The sequence below is a fragment of the Leiobunum rupestre genome, chromosome 2 (assembly GCF_980474605.1).
Source record: "Leiobunum rupestre chromosome 2, qqLeiRupe1.1.hap1, whole genome shotgun sequence".
Classification (NCBI taxonomy): domain Eukaryota; kingdom Metazoa; phylum Arthropoda; class Arachnida; order Opiliones; family Sclerosomatidae; genus Leiobunum; species Leiobunum rupestre.
The window spans coordinates 81,959,355-81,977,072 of record NC_143385.1 but is presented as its reverse complement, the minus strand read 5'-3'; the positions used below and the strand labels follow the sequence as shown (position 1 = coordinate 81,977,072).

At 42.8% G+C, this 17,718-nt stretch overlaps 1 pseudogene across 1 annotated transcript in view; it reads right to left on the bottom strand.

The window, feature by feature from the left end:
* Positions 1 to 877: 877 nt before the first annotated feature.
* The window catches only part of LOC149959532 (NFX1-type zinc finger-containing protein 1 pseudogene), a 32,130-nt pseudogene continuing 15,289 nt past the window's right edge, over positions 878 to 17,718 (bottom strand). The window contains exons 2-3 of the transcript XR_016478596.1: positions 2,580 to 8,744; positions 878 to 1,116 (exon numbers count right to left, since the gene is read on the bottom strand). The product of XR_016478596.1 is annotated as an NFX1-type zinc finger-containing protein 1 pseudogene (transcript). The remainder of the gene's footprint in view (positions 1,117 to 2,579; positions 8,745 to 17,718) is intronic.

The window sequence follows — 17,718 nt, the reverse complement described above, 5'->3', positions numbered from 1 at the left end:
AGTCGAGGTCCGGCTCTTGTACCCAACTGGGAGATGTTAGCTCTGATCAAATGGTCCTATCTCCACCTCCAACTTCGGTCTGGTAGGGGTTGGAAACTGAGCACAGGCTAGCGGAGAAGGTCTGGGCAAACTGGCCGCCTCGGCTGATTGAGTAGCCTGCTGTGGGGCGGCGGGCCTCCGTATGAGGGCGCGGCGGTCCTGTTTCCCGGCCTTTTGGAGTCCCACCGGGATCTCCGGTGCCAGCTGTGCTGGGTTATGTGGACCGCTGTGTGCCCGTCGTTCCCCTTTAGGAGCTCTCTCCAAAGGGTTTGACTCTTTACCTACGTAGGTAGGGTGTCGGCTGGAGTTGCTACAGCATCCACTCTTAATCCCACTGCTGTGTGTGAAGTGGGGGCTGGTCGTCCCATTGCTGCACCGCACCTTCTGCTGGGTTGACTATCTCGCGTCGAGGGTGCGACCATCAGTAGTAGGGTACTACTACCCATGCTGGATTTGTCACCTGTCCGTGCTAGGTGGACGCTGGCTTAGGGCACTATGATGATAGGCCTCCGGTGGTATGGTCTCTGTTATAGGTACACCGAGCTATAAATTCTGACACATGCGCTCTCTCTCTCGGAGCCATAAATTAGCTGCTTTAACTCTCTCTCTCGGAGCAACAGGTAGCAATAGATTAGCTAATCTCTCTCTCTCTTTCGGTGTAATTGGGAGCTTGAAATTATCCCAATCACACATTCGGAGCAGTATTAGCAGCGAAAGAAAAACACCACCAAATAAAATCACGCATCATCTGATGGCCAAACAATAAGAAACAAAGCATACAAGTTACAAAATTTATTTAGACTATAATCATAAGTAACATACTACTTGTTATCTTACATACTTATGAGGCAATTTACAAAAAAAAACTTAAATGTCTTTTATTTTTATTTTCTAACATGTACCTTTTGGTCAAATTTAATTACTTCAAGTAAACCGATGAAATTAAAAGGACCAATAAAAGATGTGCCGAATATTTGCAAAACGAATTCTTCATTTTAAATTTATTTTCCTTATAAAAACATTCGTGGAACAAACTCTGTTCCATTTTCCAAGTAAACGAAAAGCCAAAGGTACCATCTGCGAAATAATAATTTTAGGTATATTTTACATATCATATTTATTGGCTTATAGGACTTATTTCAGAAACTGTATTAAGAATGTATTTATTGGCTTATTGGACTTATTTCAAAAACTGTATAAAGAATAATTATTGGCTTATTGGACTTATTTCAAAAACTGTATATAATAATAACACAATCTTAATAGGGCTTAACAAAGACAGCTACCTAATATCAGAAGTATATAAGGTGTACCTTAGTGATAAGTATGTATTTTCCCTATAACACTTACTAAAGGCCCATTTTCATGCTCGCTGGTAGCGGATAAAAATCGTCAAAATTCGCTTCCGCCACTCTCAAGCGTGAAAATAAAGCTAAAATATCTGTTTGAAACAGATCGACGCGGAAAGTGAAAAAGTGTGTAGCGGAAGCGGATTATGTCGATTTTTACCCGCTACCAGCGAGCATGAAAATGGGGCTTTAGAGAGGAAAGAACTACCTTTCGAAAACGCGTACGACCGTAGATTGTACCATATGTAACATAATTACTCATAAGTATGCCTCTGTATAACATTTCCATTGAAAAAAATCAATGAGACCTTGTTTCACGCGGAACATACATTAAGCGGACCCAAAAATTTAAAAATGCTTATAATCCTTGCGCTATTGAAAAGGTTACCATGGAAATGAAATCATGTGATCGCGAGGCACGAGCTAAACTTGACATGGGCAAAGCCAGGATCGCGCGAGGAATTCTCACTAACTTCCGTTTCCCATCAGTAAAGTTGATGACGCGTATTTCGTCACGAATTGTAAGTGACGTAATTTACGTCATATCCCGTGAACAAGGTTTCATTAACGAAAATACTTTTATGGCATACTTATGAGTGATTATGTTACATATGATTGTACTGAATAAAGCTAAGTCTCAGCTCCTGTAAGATTTCCTTACACGTTTTCTAGCTCACTCAAAATCTGCTTCCGCTACTTGCCAGCGTAAAATTATTTTTTAACGCTAATAGCAAGATAATTTTAATTTTAGCGGAAGCGAAGACAGACAGTTGTTAGTTACTTCTACGCAGTCTATGAAAATATGAAGGGCTTTCCTCGGGATGCTATACTTGACTGGCGCACTCTAATGCCTACATTTTCATATATTTTTGAAAAATTGAAACTTTCCAATTATAATTTATTATTATTCATTGCTTGTTCGAACATGGCAGAAACCTGCATTAATACCCGTCAATTAAATGTGACTAAATAGCAGTAAAATTTTCAATGTAAATGTTTATACGCTGAAACGTTCGGCTGTTCCGACAGTATTTTGATTGAGAATACTCTTTCGCGTTGCCTATAAGGACGTAGCGAGTCACTAATAAAATCTGTGCACACATGACTTCTGATTTCTCATAACACAGCGGTGTTTTTTTATAGGAAAAATAGGATTAATTTCTAAAAATATGACTATATCATACTACTAACCTCATCTTGTTTAAAGCTGATAATTATTCATATTTGCTTGTTCGGGCCAGGCCGAATGTCTGGCACCATCCATCGCGGTGGCGACCCTGTTGTCAGCTCTCAGTCTGTGACTGGCACCACCAATAGCCGCGCCGCACTCGTTACAGCGAGATTCCACGGTGGCGCCACCACAGTCGGCGATGCAATAAGGGTGTCCATTGGGACAAGTATACCAATGTCCTCGCTTAAAGCCCATGGCGTTCACAATTTGCACTTTCTCTTCTTCGCTTACTCCCAGCACGGTTCCGTCGCTCAGTTTCAACAATTCCTTCTTCTGGGAATCTAATTCAACGAAGTCCTCGTCCGTGAATCGTTCGCGTCGAAGCAGATTGGCCATGACCGCGTCGAAAAGATCTTTAAATTCTTGGCTGCCATGTACGCGAGTTTTGCCGAAGTCTTTCAGCATATTTGCCATGGTTTGCCATCTTTTCGTCTCCATTTGCAAATCAATCATGAATTGGGAGCTTACACGTACACCATTTTCCAATCGCTCGCTCAGTTTTTCGATCAATATCTTGCCGTAAGCCTTGACGTCTTTCTTAAGCGGATCGAGCGATTCAAGGTAGTTTGCTTTTAACTCGACCTTTTCTAGGGCGCCCAAAATAGCCAACAAATTTTCGATAGACGTTAAGGTCTGCGAGTCTAAGACGGGTTTACCGCCAGTTAGTTCTCGTTGCATGGATAACGTGCAATTTTTTAAGAGATCGCTGTCTGACAGTATGTAGAAGGACCGATAAAGAGTTCTTCCCAAGAAAAGATTGAGTTTCTTCATAAGTTTCTTTTGTAATTCTCCATTTTCTTCAATTTTTCCAAAAAGTTTAACTTTAACCTTTTCTATGTTAGCCAAGGTCGTTTTAACTTGATTTCCAAACCTCAAATTCTTGCGGATGGGCGTTTTACAAAACGGACATTCTAAAACTTTGATTACTCCGCCGTCAGCGATAGCTTGGGAGTTAACCCATTTGGTTAGCCCTCGTATCTCCAGTACGTGTCCGCAGTCCTCCAGCTGAATATATCTGGCTTGAGGATGGTCTTCTTGGCCGAAGAAAATTTGCCGAAGCTCGTCTCTGTCGCATACGCGACATAAGAGAGGGCAAGGCTCGCCACACATCCCCACGCATTTATGGCCGCAACGCAGCTTTCTGTTGCAATATTTATTACACGGAGGTCGGTCGCAAGGTTCTCCGCAATTGGCCTCGCATCCTAAGTGCTTACATCGCCATTTGCACGGCTCAAGACACGGCGCGCAAGGCACGCCGCACATTAGCTGGCATCGACTGTGAAGACATTCATTCTCGCAAATGATCCTACAGGGAGGACAGCTGGCCGAGCAGGATGCTTGGCAAGTGTGGCCGCAAACCAGAACCTTAAGACACATTTTATCGCAAAGAACGTGCAAACGGCCTTGATGACATTTACCACACGTCCCCGGACACTTGTGGCCGCAATCCAAGTCGGCTTCGCATTTCACCAGACAGGACTGTTGCAATATATTTTTATCTTGGGATTTTTCGCAAGTCGTTCTGATTTGGTGTTCGCAGGGTAGAGTCACCCGGACATTTCCGTTACATTTACTCAGACAGGGCTTCCCGCAAGTATTTCTGCAATGATGTCCACAAACTAAAATAAGAGGACATCTTTCTCGGCAAGCCCGTTTCAATCGATTGTCGTCTTGAGAATACACGCATTCTATTTCTATTTCGTGTCCGCAAGGTCCTATTTGGGTTACTCTAACGAGGCAATCTCCGCAATTTTCCCCGCATGTTTTGGCGCATTTATGTCCGCAGTCCAAAATTTTGGGGCACGGAACCGTACATTTATAGGTCTTTTCGTCTACGTGACATGACAGATGGATTTCGTGATGGCATTTCGGTATCGTTTTCAGAACCATTACCGTACACGGTCCGCAATCTTCGTGACAACGTTTTCCACATTTGTGTCGATACTCGCAGTTTTCGCGTACTCGTTCGCAGGGTTTCTGGCATTCAACTTCGAGGTGTTCTCTGTCCAATGGATGACACTTTTTGTCGCACACGTGACCGCAAAGAAGTCTGAAATCGCACGGCAAAGAGCATCCTCCGTCGGGAACTTTGTTGAAGTCACAGGAGCTCGACACGGGTTCGATATTTCCGTGAATTTGACATCGGAGATTTAAAGCGTCACCGATGGCGTCGGATTTGGCGAGTTCCTGGGTGATGTTCCCCCAAAGCGGACTTCCTTGAGAAAACGAATCGAAATTTCCGATACAAAACAGGCCTTTTTTGGCTCGAGACAAGGCGACGCAAACGCGGTTGTCCGTTTTCAAGAAACCGATGACGCCTCGCTCGTTACTTCGAACGAAAGACAACAAAATGATGTCGTTTTCCTCGCCTTGGAAATTGTCGACGACCGTGACGCGGACCTCTTGGAGCGCTCCTGTCAGAAGCGCCTTCAAAGCGAAAAGTTGTCCCAGATACGTGGTTAAGATGGTAATCCGCTCGGGTAGATAACCTTGCTGCAGTATGTATCGGCAAAGGGAAACTAGGAACTGGGCTTCGTGGATGTTGACGCGAGTGGTGCTTTCGTTGTCGTTCAGCTCGAAATGTTGGTGGCTGACGAAGAAGACGCTCTTCTCGAAGCCCAAGATTTCTTCGTATTCGTGAACGGACGAGTGATCTTCCAGTTTGTCGTAGATGTGCGGCACCAGGAGCCTCGAGATGGCGGGTTTCATGCGGTGTTGAATGCCCAATCTGACGAAAGGAATGCCGTTCTTGATGAGCCTCTCGAAGAGGGAAATCTCCAAGTTATACTTCTTGGCTAAGTCGTAAACGACCGGATTCGGTCGGAGCTGTTGGTGGTCGCCGATGAGAATGAGGTGTTCGGTGTACTTGCTCAGAGAAGTGACAATCTGCGCTTCCAGAACTTCGGCGGCTTCTTCGACGATCACGATTTTTGATTTTATATTCCGTACCAAGTGTCGGTATTTAGCGGCGCCAGTGGTGGTCATGCCAATGACCAAAGCCGATTTCGCCACGATAACCTCTTCTTCGGTTTTAATCTCCGCGACAGTGGCGAGTTTCCGCTCGTAATCCTTCTTGAGCTCGTCGATCTTCTCAGTTTGGTTTCGGATGAAGAGATCCAGCCACGTTTTGTACAAGCGCCAACGGTCCTCCATTTTCAGACTCCAGATATTTCGAGTGCCGAGAAGTTCGTCTTTCGACAGAACCGTGAATCTGCCTAACTGCGACTTGATGTATTTGCTTTTTCGCTTTTTCCCTCCTTGCGTTTTCCATTCCGAGGCGCCATTTTGGGGGATTGTCTCGTCGTCGGAATCCTCTCTATTGAGCAGGATGACGTGAGCGTGTTTATAATCTTCGGCGTCGTCCAACCTTTGACCCGTTATATAGTCTATGTCTTCTGGGTCGTAATCCAACTGCGGGTCGAACTCCGCGTTCACTTCCGGGATGTCTATCGGTGCCGGAGCGGCGGCGCCGACGATATCCTCGCTTACATTATCGACGTTTCCATCAGCTTCATTAAGGCGTGGTCGCTCGTTTACAATCTGTTCCACCGCCTCAATTCCATTTTCTATAGCATCTTCGTAATCCGAGACGTTGACGTCTATTTCGCCGTCGCTGTCCTGGTCCGATTCTGGGTCCAGGTCACTTCGGACTTCGGGAGCGATAGGCTGCATTTTGGGAGGCTCTTCCAGGGCGTCCACGATTAAAGATTTTTCATCTGGGATGCTGCGAAGGTGGCCTGGAATTATGACGCCCAACCAGTACTTCAACACTTTCCCCGTATCTTTGTTGGACAGCTTCAAAAACTTTGGAGCGTGCTCGTAGAAACTGTTGTCGAGTTCGTCGCTAATTTCGTGTATCAGGTCAATTTCCGACATGATTTCTTGAGCGCACGTTTTCAACGTCCGCGTCTTCGTTTTGATGTCGGTTAAAATGGTTTCCAGCTCGTATTTCATATCGCGAAAGTGTCTTCCCACGTAATTCGCGTCCGTCCTAGTTCGCATCATGATGCGTTTCAAATTGTTCATTTGGAAAGGCTTCAGTTTCTCGCTTTCGCTGCGTCCGCCCATTCGAACTATTTTGTCGGTTAACTTGAGGACGCCTTCGAGGAACTGGTCGAGCGCGTGGTTGGTGAAGCAGACGACCAAAATGGGATTTCTGTCCTGGTTGTCGATTTCGGCGTTCCAAATACTTTGGTTATGAAGTAAGACTTCCATAATTTTAAGACCAACGTGGGTTTTTCCGGTTCCCGGAGGTCCTTGAATAATTGAAAGTTTTTGAGTTAACGCCGACTTCAAAGCGTCGAACTGAGAGTTGTCCAGGTTGAGTTCGTCCGGAGTGGGCCAAGATTCGCTTCGAAAGAGACCAACCGCGAGGCGTTTAGACTCTAACTCGCAGGAGCAATTCGCTTCGGTAGTACCGCGAGCGCTACTGAGGCAGTCATCCTCAAAATCCAAAAAGCTTCTAATACTAAAACTACTCCTTGATCTTAACGGAGTTGACGTCGAAGATCCTTTAGCGACGCATCGCAAGCAATATACGGAGTCATCGGTCAAATACCGCGGTTTCGCCACCTGCTTTTGCAACTCAACGATGTATTCCTTCATGGGGAAATGTTTCTCGTCTATGTTTTGCAAGGCGGATAGGATGTGACGGCTCGCTTCGAAGTAAGCTTCGGTTTCCACCATCGTGAATGTCTCCGACTGGACGTTCAAAATCTCGTCCTGTTTCTCGAATTTAACGGCAACGATTCCGCGGACTAGTTTAGCGACATCCCTCTCGGCCACCGTTCCGAAATAGACCGTTTCGAAATTGTCGAAAGTCAGACAGACGAGAGCTCCGTAAAGCAGACGCTTGCTCCTTTCCCAGCGCACGTTGCCCACACGCGCCGTGTCGAAATTGATTTCGTGCAAGACTCCGTCGTCAGCGAGAATTATTTTGGTGATCGTGACGTCCAGATACACTTTAATATCGTGAAGACGTTCCCTCTTGTTGTTTCTTATTTGCTCCAAATAAACGGTTATTCCTTCTCTCAATGGCCTCACGAAGTCTTCGCGCAGGAGACGAAACTGGACGTCCAAGTAATGATCGGCGCTTTTGTAGCGGCCTTCGACGACGTTGGGTCTTAGAAACGGTCTCTGGTTGGTAACGAGGTCGTGCTTGTCCGGGAATATTGGAATATCCCGGAAATCATTGGGGACTTGGTCCTCGTCTTTGCGGGACGGGGCGCCGTGAATCAGAGTAAATCGATCCATCAATTTCGTTTTCGTCTCGTCTATTTTCTCGATTCGTTTCATCAATTCCGAACCGTGTCCGAGCGCGGAATGAAGGCGCGTGATGGTCACCGACACTTGCGGAATCAACAGTTGCGTAGTGAAGAGAGACTCTTGCGCCATCGTGGATTGAAAAGTTTCGATCAAATCCAAAATGTAAGCCGTGGAATTCAATTGGTACATGTTGGCTGGGCTGTTCTGTATCTCTATCAGGTATCTCACCAGCGGGGTACTAAGGAACTGCTGACATTCTTGTAGCAGCATTTTTAGGAATTCCGTTAGACTCTCGGTATGATCCGTGGCGCAAGCTATCGAGATGGCGTGTAGACACATGATTAGCTTGTTCTTTTCGATTTCGTCCGAGGTTAGTAATTGCTTAAAGCCGCTTTTGGGTGACTTGACTACAAATATAACTTCTCCCGGTGGTTTAGTTAACAAACTTTCGAGTTGTTTATATCCCATCGGGTAAAGCCTTTGGCTAGCTGGTCGACAAAAGTTTCCGCCCTGAAGGTCATTTCCTCGGTTACCACGAAAGTTTGGCCTTTCGTTGCCCGCTCTACTATTGGCCCTGGAACCACCATCACCGGTGTTCGTCTGGTTCCTGACGTGCTGGTTAGATCTCGCTGCCTCTGACGACCGTCTGGTCCTGGAATCCGCGTTCGACGCGACACTCTGGTCCCGGGTCCCGTGTCCGGAAGACGCCTCGTGTTGTTGTTGGGCCAATTGGAAGATTGATATCTCGGGCTGGCTCCCATCTGGCCGTTGGCTCTGACTTCTTCTTCCGCTATCGCTGGCTCTCGCTGACTGCCAACGACCATTACTTCGACCTCGGTTCCTTTCCATGTCGTCCAACTCTAGAAGCAGATATAACAAAGCAAACTTAGAATATGTCGTATTTTACCCGTAGGAAGTATGGACTAATGTTATCAGTTAAAATCTGTAACTTCGCAAGCTTCCCGGATTGCCTAATTTCAATAAATTGGATTTCATTCAAGTGATTAATTTTAAATACTTTTTTTTTAAAAGGTAGGTTCTTAGCAGGTGCTCTAGCTATGTCAATTCAGATAAAACTCAATCAAATTTAATGTAGAATAATTTCAATTTTAGTTTATATTACCGCTGCATTTATTTATTAATTTGTCAAGAAAAATAGACATAAAACCTTAAAAAAAATCGATAACATAAAAAGTCAACAAAAATCTAATTTAAATTAAATAAATAGATTTCGAAAAATGAAAAAGAATCAAACCACTATTTTTATGTTTCAATTGTTTGAATGTCAGTTTTGACCAATGAAATTGAGAAAAACTAGTCTGAAATAGAGGTGAGTCGAGTGCCCGATTAAACCGGGACCCGCCCGGTTCAAGCCGGGCTTGGGCCGTGTGGGTAAAAATGTTGTCGGGCCGGAAATGGGCGGGTTTTTGAAGTTGCTTATCGGGCGGGCTCGGGTGTGGGCGGGTATCAACTATGTCGGGCTCGGATTTTTCTTTGTAAAAGCCCAGACCCGACTCATTCATAAAGCTTTTTCTTTGAATATTTGCTAATTAAGTTTGAATTTGAAAGTGTGATCTGTTAAGGCTGATTTTCACTTGGCTTTAGCCTGAAATTGCCCGGTATATTTTTAAAGTACGTTGCGGTTTCGCAATTCTGGATTTAGAAGTTTGTTTTCGTATTTCACTGCAAAGTGCGAAGTGCGAAACGACGGGAAGCCTGAGAGGCTCCAGTCTCTCAGGTCGGCTAATAAGCTACCCAGTTTCCCATGGTAAAAAGTCTAAATATAGGTGTATACAATTAATATATTTGGAACTTTGACCGTGGGAAAACAATTCAATCCTAGTATACGTTTATTGTAAAGGAAAATAGAATTAAAAGAGTCCAGATTCTCAGTCTCGCTCCCTCCACTCACCCAGTACGCCCCGTCGCTTAAAATAAATCAAAAAGTCCTGGTATTTCATTGACTCGGTAATATTTACGTCACTCAACGATGGGGACTACGAATTGGACCAGTACCTTAAGCTGCGCATTAAGAAATGTGTTTTTCGAAAGTGTAGCAACTTTTAACGCAATTCATTTATTTCTTTCAACGTCTATATTAGATTTAGATGACGAAATAGATGCAAACTTAGATATTATAAAATTTTGGCGGGATGCTACCGAATTCAAAATGTTACAAAAAATTGCTAGTAGAATTCTGGCAGTACCCGCGTGACGAAAGAGTTTTTTCCAGCACTGACCTTACACTTACTGTACGTCGCACGGAATTAAAGGGATCTACCCTGTCAGACTTGACATTTATTAATCATTAAAATTAAAATTGTGTGATGCTATTTCTTCGTTACTTTGTAATACACAGCTAAGCGCTGATTAACATATACCATTACAATATGAAAAATCCGAACCGGGTTTTTTCGGGCCGGAACCGGGTACCCGGTTAACTGGGCGGGTTTTAAAAGTAGATTTCGGGCGGGCCCGGGCTCGGGTGGGCTTTGAAATTTTCGGGCCGGAAGTGGGCGGGTTTTTGAAATAAATTTCGGGTTTAAGCCTGGGTCGGGTGGGTTTTAAAAAAACTACGCCGGACTCACCTCTAGTCTGAAATAAAAATAAATTTATTCCCAAAAATGCCCTAATTTCATTTTTGGGTACATTGTAATTAAAAATAATTTACAACGATTACCGGTATACTATATTAAAATTTTATAGTTTACCGGTAATCGTTGTAAATTACTTTTAATTACTTAGTATCAGAAGTAAATGAACCGAAGTTATCAGACTGCTATACTCCCCATCTTGGAGGCGTTTTCCTTATGAAGTTACATTTGGACCTCTAATTTGAAATTTTGCGCGCTCCTAGGTCGAAAAAAAAGTTTTTGTTTTTATGAAATAATTTTTTATACATAGAAATAGCTATACCCATAATTCCCATGTGCAATTTATCGCGTCAAAAGACGGGAATGGAAATTAGCTTTTATTTGACTCGCTTTTCTCATAATTTTCATAAGGAAAACGCCCTCCGATTCTGAGTGCTATTTCGATAACTGCGGTTAATTTACTTCTGTTAGTATACACTAGTCTTGGGAGTCGGTTTTTTGGTTGTTTTCTTGACGTTTTTGCACCAAAGTATTGAAAATTGCTCAACGGAAATTAATTAAGAGAACCAACCGAATCATAAACTAAAAAACTAACGAGGAGACTACCCGAGGTGATAATCACCGATTTTGTTGAAACTAGGTGCGTATGTAATGGTAACATGAAATTTCACCAAGGGAAAAGTTGCAATGGGCATTAGTTTTGCCATGGCAACCGAAAATATTTTTGACAACACAGTTTGTATATTGTCCCATTGAAAATAACAATTGATCAATTTTTACATATTTTGATCAAATTGACCAAAATTCATCAAAATATCATAAAATTCATTTCATTTGTCAATTTTGATCTATTTTTTTTTGGTTTTGAATTTTTTTTTATTTTTAGAAGTGCTCAGATTCCCATGTTATTTTCAATGAGAAAATATACATACTGTGTTGTCAAAAACATTTTCGGTTGCCATGGCAAAACTAATGTCCATTGCAATTTTTCCCTTGGTGAAATTTCATGTTACTATAAGGTCTACATACCCACCTAGTTTCAACAAAATCGGTGATTATCACCTCGGGTAGCCTCCTCGTAAGTAACCATAAGTAACATAATAACAATAAGTATGACAATTAACGAGATTTACAACCAAACTGATTTTCATAGTTATTGAGTAATCAAGATGTTTTCTCAGCACAGAGCCCTCTAGTGTCTAAAATATGCGCTAGGCCACAATATCTGGTTTCTAGGGGTGTGCAAAATATTTGGTTAGACCAAATAATTCGATCGAATACCAAATTGAATATTTGATTCGTCGAATCAAATAGAACTTGGGAAAGTTCGTGAATATTCGTTTTTCTTGATCAAATAGTCGAATATTCGAAAAGATAGGGAAAAGTATTTGGTATTTTCAAATAGTTTGCAAACTGGTCGAATAACCGCGGATCTTTTTGTAATTTGTTCAGTTTCAAGGCCATCAGAGGAGAACGCTGGGGTAGTTAAACTTTAAAGATGTGTATTTTAAATATTGTTTGTAAAAGTTTTATTTGAAAAAGTTTAGTTTTATAGTTTAAATTTATTAAATAAAATAAAATATTTATTATACATTTGGTTTAGTATTTTACTATTGCAAGTAAAATGGACAGTGATTTCAATAACTTTTTTATTTTTTGGTTATTTCAAAACCAAATACGTCAAATTATTTGGTATTCGAAATACTATTTGGTATTTGATCAGTTAACTGGCTTAAAATTTTGCTCTAAAAATATTCGACCAAATTATTTGACATTATAAATATTCGATTTGGTATTTGACGTGCCTTGAAAAAAATATTTGATATTCGATTCGATCCCCAAAAAATGGTATTTGCACACCTCTACTGGTTTCCCATAGATAGGCGGAATATTAGGCTAAAATGATAAAAATTAAAAAAGGTTTTTTTGGCACCACGAGCCCATGTTTTTTTTTATCACGCGGGCTTCGAAACAACGCCGAAGCCCCTCGCGACTCCAGAACGTGCTCTCCGATATTAGGCTTAAATTTTTATCAAAAAAAGTCGTAACCCCTGGTCTAAAAAAGGTATGATCTAGCTTCTGAAGTCTGGCATGATATTAAGAAAATATTATTATATAAATCTTATTTTTAAATGGTTTTCTGGAAATAGTTTTCTAATACCGGTATCGGCCAATATCGGCTTCATTTAAGCTTGGGCCATGATGTAATCGGTTTCAGAATAAATCCGCCCTAAAATCCGCGTGCAGCGCGCGCTGAACTAGAACGCGGTTTTTTGGGCGGAGTTCTTCTGAAACTGATTACATCACGGCACCAAGGAGCAACAAACACAGCATTGCCCACACAAGGAGAACGCAACCCGTCAAAAGTCGTGGATTTTCTTGTGTACATTTTTCATTGGCTAGACGCGTTAGCGCCTGCTGCCGTCGGAAGGGGAAAATTCGGAAATTGTCTCCCCCCCCTTCCCGTAAAACGTGCAGCGTAAAGGCTCGCCACGCATTTTCAAGGCCGTTCGCGCCGCGATTTCATTGTATGACCAGAAATAAAAATAAGTGTGACATTCAACGTCTGACCATAAGGAACAAATAAATGTGATACTCAACGTCTGACCAGAATTAACAAATAAGTGTGACCACAGAAGTAACAAATAAGTATAATTGCAAATAAGTATGGCCGTGGATATATATTGGTTATGTCACCGGCGTTGAAGGTTGCTGTGAATAGCTCAAACAAACTTAACACATCAGGAGGATTGTGTATTAGCTCATTCGTCACGAAATACGTAGAAGCAGGGCTGCCAGAAAATCTATGGAGTGTGACGCCCAATTTCCAGCCCAACAAAAAACCGCGAATTTCAAAATAACCCCAAAATTTCGCCCAAGCAAATTTAGAAAGTAGCCCAATTTTTCGCCCAAAAACGGAAAATATTTCTGAAGTAGTTCTAAAGGAAGCCTAAAAATACAACTTTTGGTGGGCAATGTTTAGGCAATATTTTTTCAAGTAATAAGGGGCTGTTCACAAATTACGTAACGCAGAAAAACCACTTTTTAAACTCCCCCCCCCCCCCTCGTAACAAAGCTCGTGCGGCGTGAATTAAAACGGAGCGCGTGTAAAAAGCCGTTAAAAAAATGAGTCAAAACCCTCGAAAAAGAAATGTCAGCGGTGGAGACGACGCTTCGAGTTTAAAAATATGTTCCTGTTGTGATCAACAATTAACCCAGAAGGCCAAGAGCATACAGTGTGCTGGATGTGGACTCCGTTTCCATATAAAATGCGTTAAAGTTTCGGAATAGTTGTACTGGGCGTTAGAAGAGGATAGACGAATGAAATGGTATTGTCACTTAGATGGTTGTGATTTTGAAAACGATGGACAGTTTGGTGAGACTTCTACAACGAAGCCACAAATGGATGAACTCTTCTTCTCAAAGATGGCGTCGCTTTTCGACAATAAGCTCACGGAGTACCAAAGTTTTTTTAAAAGAGAACTGGACCAAGCCGTAGGAGAAAGTGAAAAACGTATGATGAATAGACTTGATTCGATCGAGAGTAAGAGAGACACGAGAATTCTCGAATTAGAGAAGAAAATGAAGAATGAGTATGAAATCCTGAAAGCGAAAATGGAAATGAACATACCCAGCGTGGATTCCGTGGATGTCAAAGTCATCGGTAAACAGGTCAAGGACGAGGTTAAATCTGAAATTATGGAATTTAATAACCGCAAAGACAGGAAAGCGAATGTTGTGATTTTCAATTTGCCCGAAGAATTGCCGATGGAAAATCAGGCTGTACAGGAGTGATTCGGAGAAATAATTCAGGTCTCAGATGTCAAAGTGACTCGAGTATACCGTCAAGGAGAGAGAAGGAATAGAAATGTACGTCCACTGATAGTGACATTAGACGGAGTACCGAGTCGCAACAAGGTCTTGACCGCGTACAAACGTTTGAGAGAATTGGAAGGACCGCCTATATACATCGCGAGAGATCTTACGCCGTTAGAAAGAGAGGAGGATAAAGCTCTTCGTAATGAATTGAAGCAGAAACGTGAAGGGGGCGGCGAATGGATAATACGAGGCAAACGAGTAATTCGAAAACAGAGTGAAAATGTAGCAAACTATGATGAAAATAGTAGGGGGTTTGAGGAGGCTGGTCCCTTTCGTAGAAGTGACAGTCAATAATATGAGGAGGCGACATCGGAAGAGAGGACCAAGGAAAGTTAAAAATAAAAATAAACGTTTTGGCAATACTTCTTTAAAATTTGGTTTTTTAAATGTTTGTGGTGGAAGAGGAAAACGAAAGTGGTTTGAACTCTCGGATATTATGATATCTCAAAATTATGATTTTGTGGCTGTCGCGGAAACGCACTTGCGAGATGAAGAATTGCCCAGTATCCCTGAGAATTTTACGTGGCTTGGTTTAAACAGAAAAAAAATCTGAAAAAAAAGGCGGGGGTATTGGTGTTTTGTCAAAATTGGATAATCTAGTGTTAATAAAAAAATGTCCTGAACATATGTGGATCGGACTAGCAGATAATCCAGAAATAGCTTTCGGAATTGTCTATTGCGCTACAGGTGCAAATTCGACAGAGTGTAATGAAGAAATTTACGATTGCCTCGCTCACGACGTTCATGAGCTCAGAACTATAGGAAGAGAGAAGTTGGTGATCCTGGGAGATCTGAATGGCCATATCGTTGAACTGGATGGAAGGTCTGACGCAAATGGGCGTATGGTTAAAACGGTTAGCACTAATAAATGGTCATAGGGAATCTCATGGACGTTTGTGTGGGCAAAACGACGTGGCAGACTAGAGGCGCGCGTTCGTCTATTGACTATGTCTTGGTTAGCGAAAACCTTGTGCCTACTGTTCTTTCAATCTCCGTCGACGAAGAAGGTATAAAAAGCGTAGGAAGTGACCATAACCTTATTACGACCTGTGTGGAGCAACCAAGTTTTAAAATTACTGATGAAAGCTTCCGCCAAATTGACGCTCCTATTGGTAAAAAGCGATTTTTTTTTGGACTTTTCGGAAACGGAAAAAATAACGCAGTACACTCTGGCATTAGAAAATTGGGCGTCGTCATGCGGGGAAAATTGTTCCTATGGCGATTTCGTTGACGCAGTGAAAAATGTCACGCGCTCCACTTTATCTCGCTTCACTACAGGGTCTCTTGCTGCGGTTAAGGGGAAAAAATGTCTTAAGAGTTGGTGGAATAAAGATGTCAAGATGGCTATTTCGAAACGTCGAATGGCATGCAAGGCTCATCGCGTTGCCCTATCTCGGAAGGAGGATATCGCAAAAACAAAGACGAAATGGGATGCGTATATGACGGCCAAACTTGAGTGTAAGATCTTAATACAGAAGACGATACGTGCTACTAACAAGAAAGTGAAAAAGGATATAATGTCTGCTGGAAAGACCCGTGGAAGAAAATCTTGGAAATACTTGAAAAGGCTACGTAAAACCACGCGGAATATGAAGGCGTCTGTGGGCATTAAAGGGGAAAACGGTTCTCTCTTGTCCCACCGGAAAGACATAGTTGACCGTATCCAGGAGTATGTTCGGGATCTCGAGGTTGAACTATTGATGACATCCGCAACCGCTGGTGGGTCGGAGCAAATTGACCTCGACCCAATGCCAGCTTCAATGGACATTGCTGAGAGTGTCTTTGTTATTAAGGAACTGGAGTTAGTCTTAAAAAGCCTTCATTGCGGTAAAGCGGCGGGCTCTGATGGAATTTACGCGGAGTGTTTAAAAAATTTGGGTCCCAAAGCAAGACGCTGCCTGTTACGTTTGTTAAATACGTCGAGAGGACCGAACCGTCCCCACTGAATGGACCGAAGCGCGAGTTACACTCATCTATAAAGGGCGCGACAAACCCAAAGACGAATTGAACTCTTATAGACCAATAGCTGTTACGTCGGTAATTTACAAGATATACTCTATGATGATACGGGAGCGACTGAGCACAAAACTTGAAGACAACAATTTATTACACGAGGCGCAAGGTGGTTTCAGAAAGGACCGGCGTATAGCGGACAATCTTTTCGTGCTCACTCATTTAATCGAGATTTCCAGGCACCGCGGGTTAGACCTTTTCTTAGGTTTCATTGACATTGCTAAAGCGTATGACAGTATCGACCGACCTCGCCTATGGAAGAGTCTCGAAGAGAAAGGAGTTACCTCGGAGAGTATAGAGTTATTAAAAAGTCTATCGTAGTTGCAGTTACACATACACCCTTGATACTTTCTCCACTGGACCCATTGAAAGCAAGATCGGATTACGCCAAGGGTGTCCACTCTCCCCTTTACTTTTCGTCATTTTTCTGGATGAACTAGCTATCAAATTGTCCTCGTTAAGAGTGGGTGCTTCTCTTCCTAAGTACGACGACCAGGAATACTTAGTTGATGGCGAATTCACTGTCATACCATGCTTAATGTATGCGGATGATATAGTTTTGTTGGCCAACGGTAGTGCTGATTTACAGTTGTTATTGGATGAGTGTTCAAGGTTTGGAGAGGGTTGTCTTTTAGTATTGAAAAATCGAACGTTCTGCCGCTCATTTCAGCGTCATCTACCTGTACTCGCAATTTCGTTCTACAGCGGAAGGAAATAAAAGTTGTTGATTCGTATAAGTATCTGGGAGTCGTATTTTCATCAGGAATACATTATTTGGAAAAATGGGAATCGAACTTGGTGGCTAAAGGAAACAAACTCCGCTGGATGGCTCGAAATTTAGCTTCAAATTCGTACAATTCCTACTCGGTTGCGAGAACTCTGTGGAAGACTGTCGCTGTCCCCGTGCTCACCTACGCCAATGAGGTTCTTGACATTTCGAAAACGGTGCAAGACTCTCTCGACTACGCGTTAAGTGCTGGACCGATGGCGGCGCACGCGGCCATCAAAGGTGAAATGGGCTGGAGCCTCATGGTTGAACGTGAAGCCCGAAGCAAATTGAAATACCTTGGACGGTTGAAGTTTATGTCCCCAAGCCGGATTGCTAAGAAGGTTTACATCGTCGCGCGTAACACCGAGCCATTTTGTCCCCCGTTTTCAACGACGAACAGCTAATCTCGATCGGGCTTATGGTGTTGGTACGGAACGGTTTAAGGCACTCACGGAGGCTCAGTGGAATGTGTATGTCGATCGAGACGTAGACAGGAACGCCGAAGCAAAGTGGAAAAAAAAGGTCGCGAATCACGGGTCTCTCCAGATTTACAAGAACAAAGCCCAGCCGAGCAGTGAA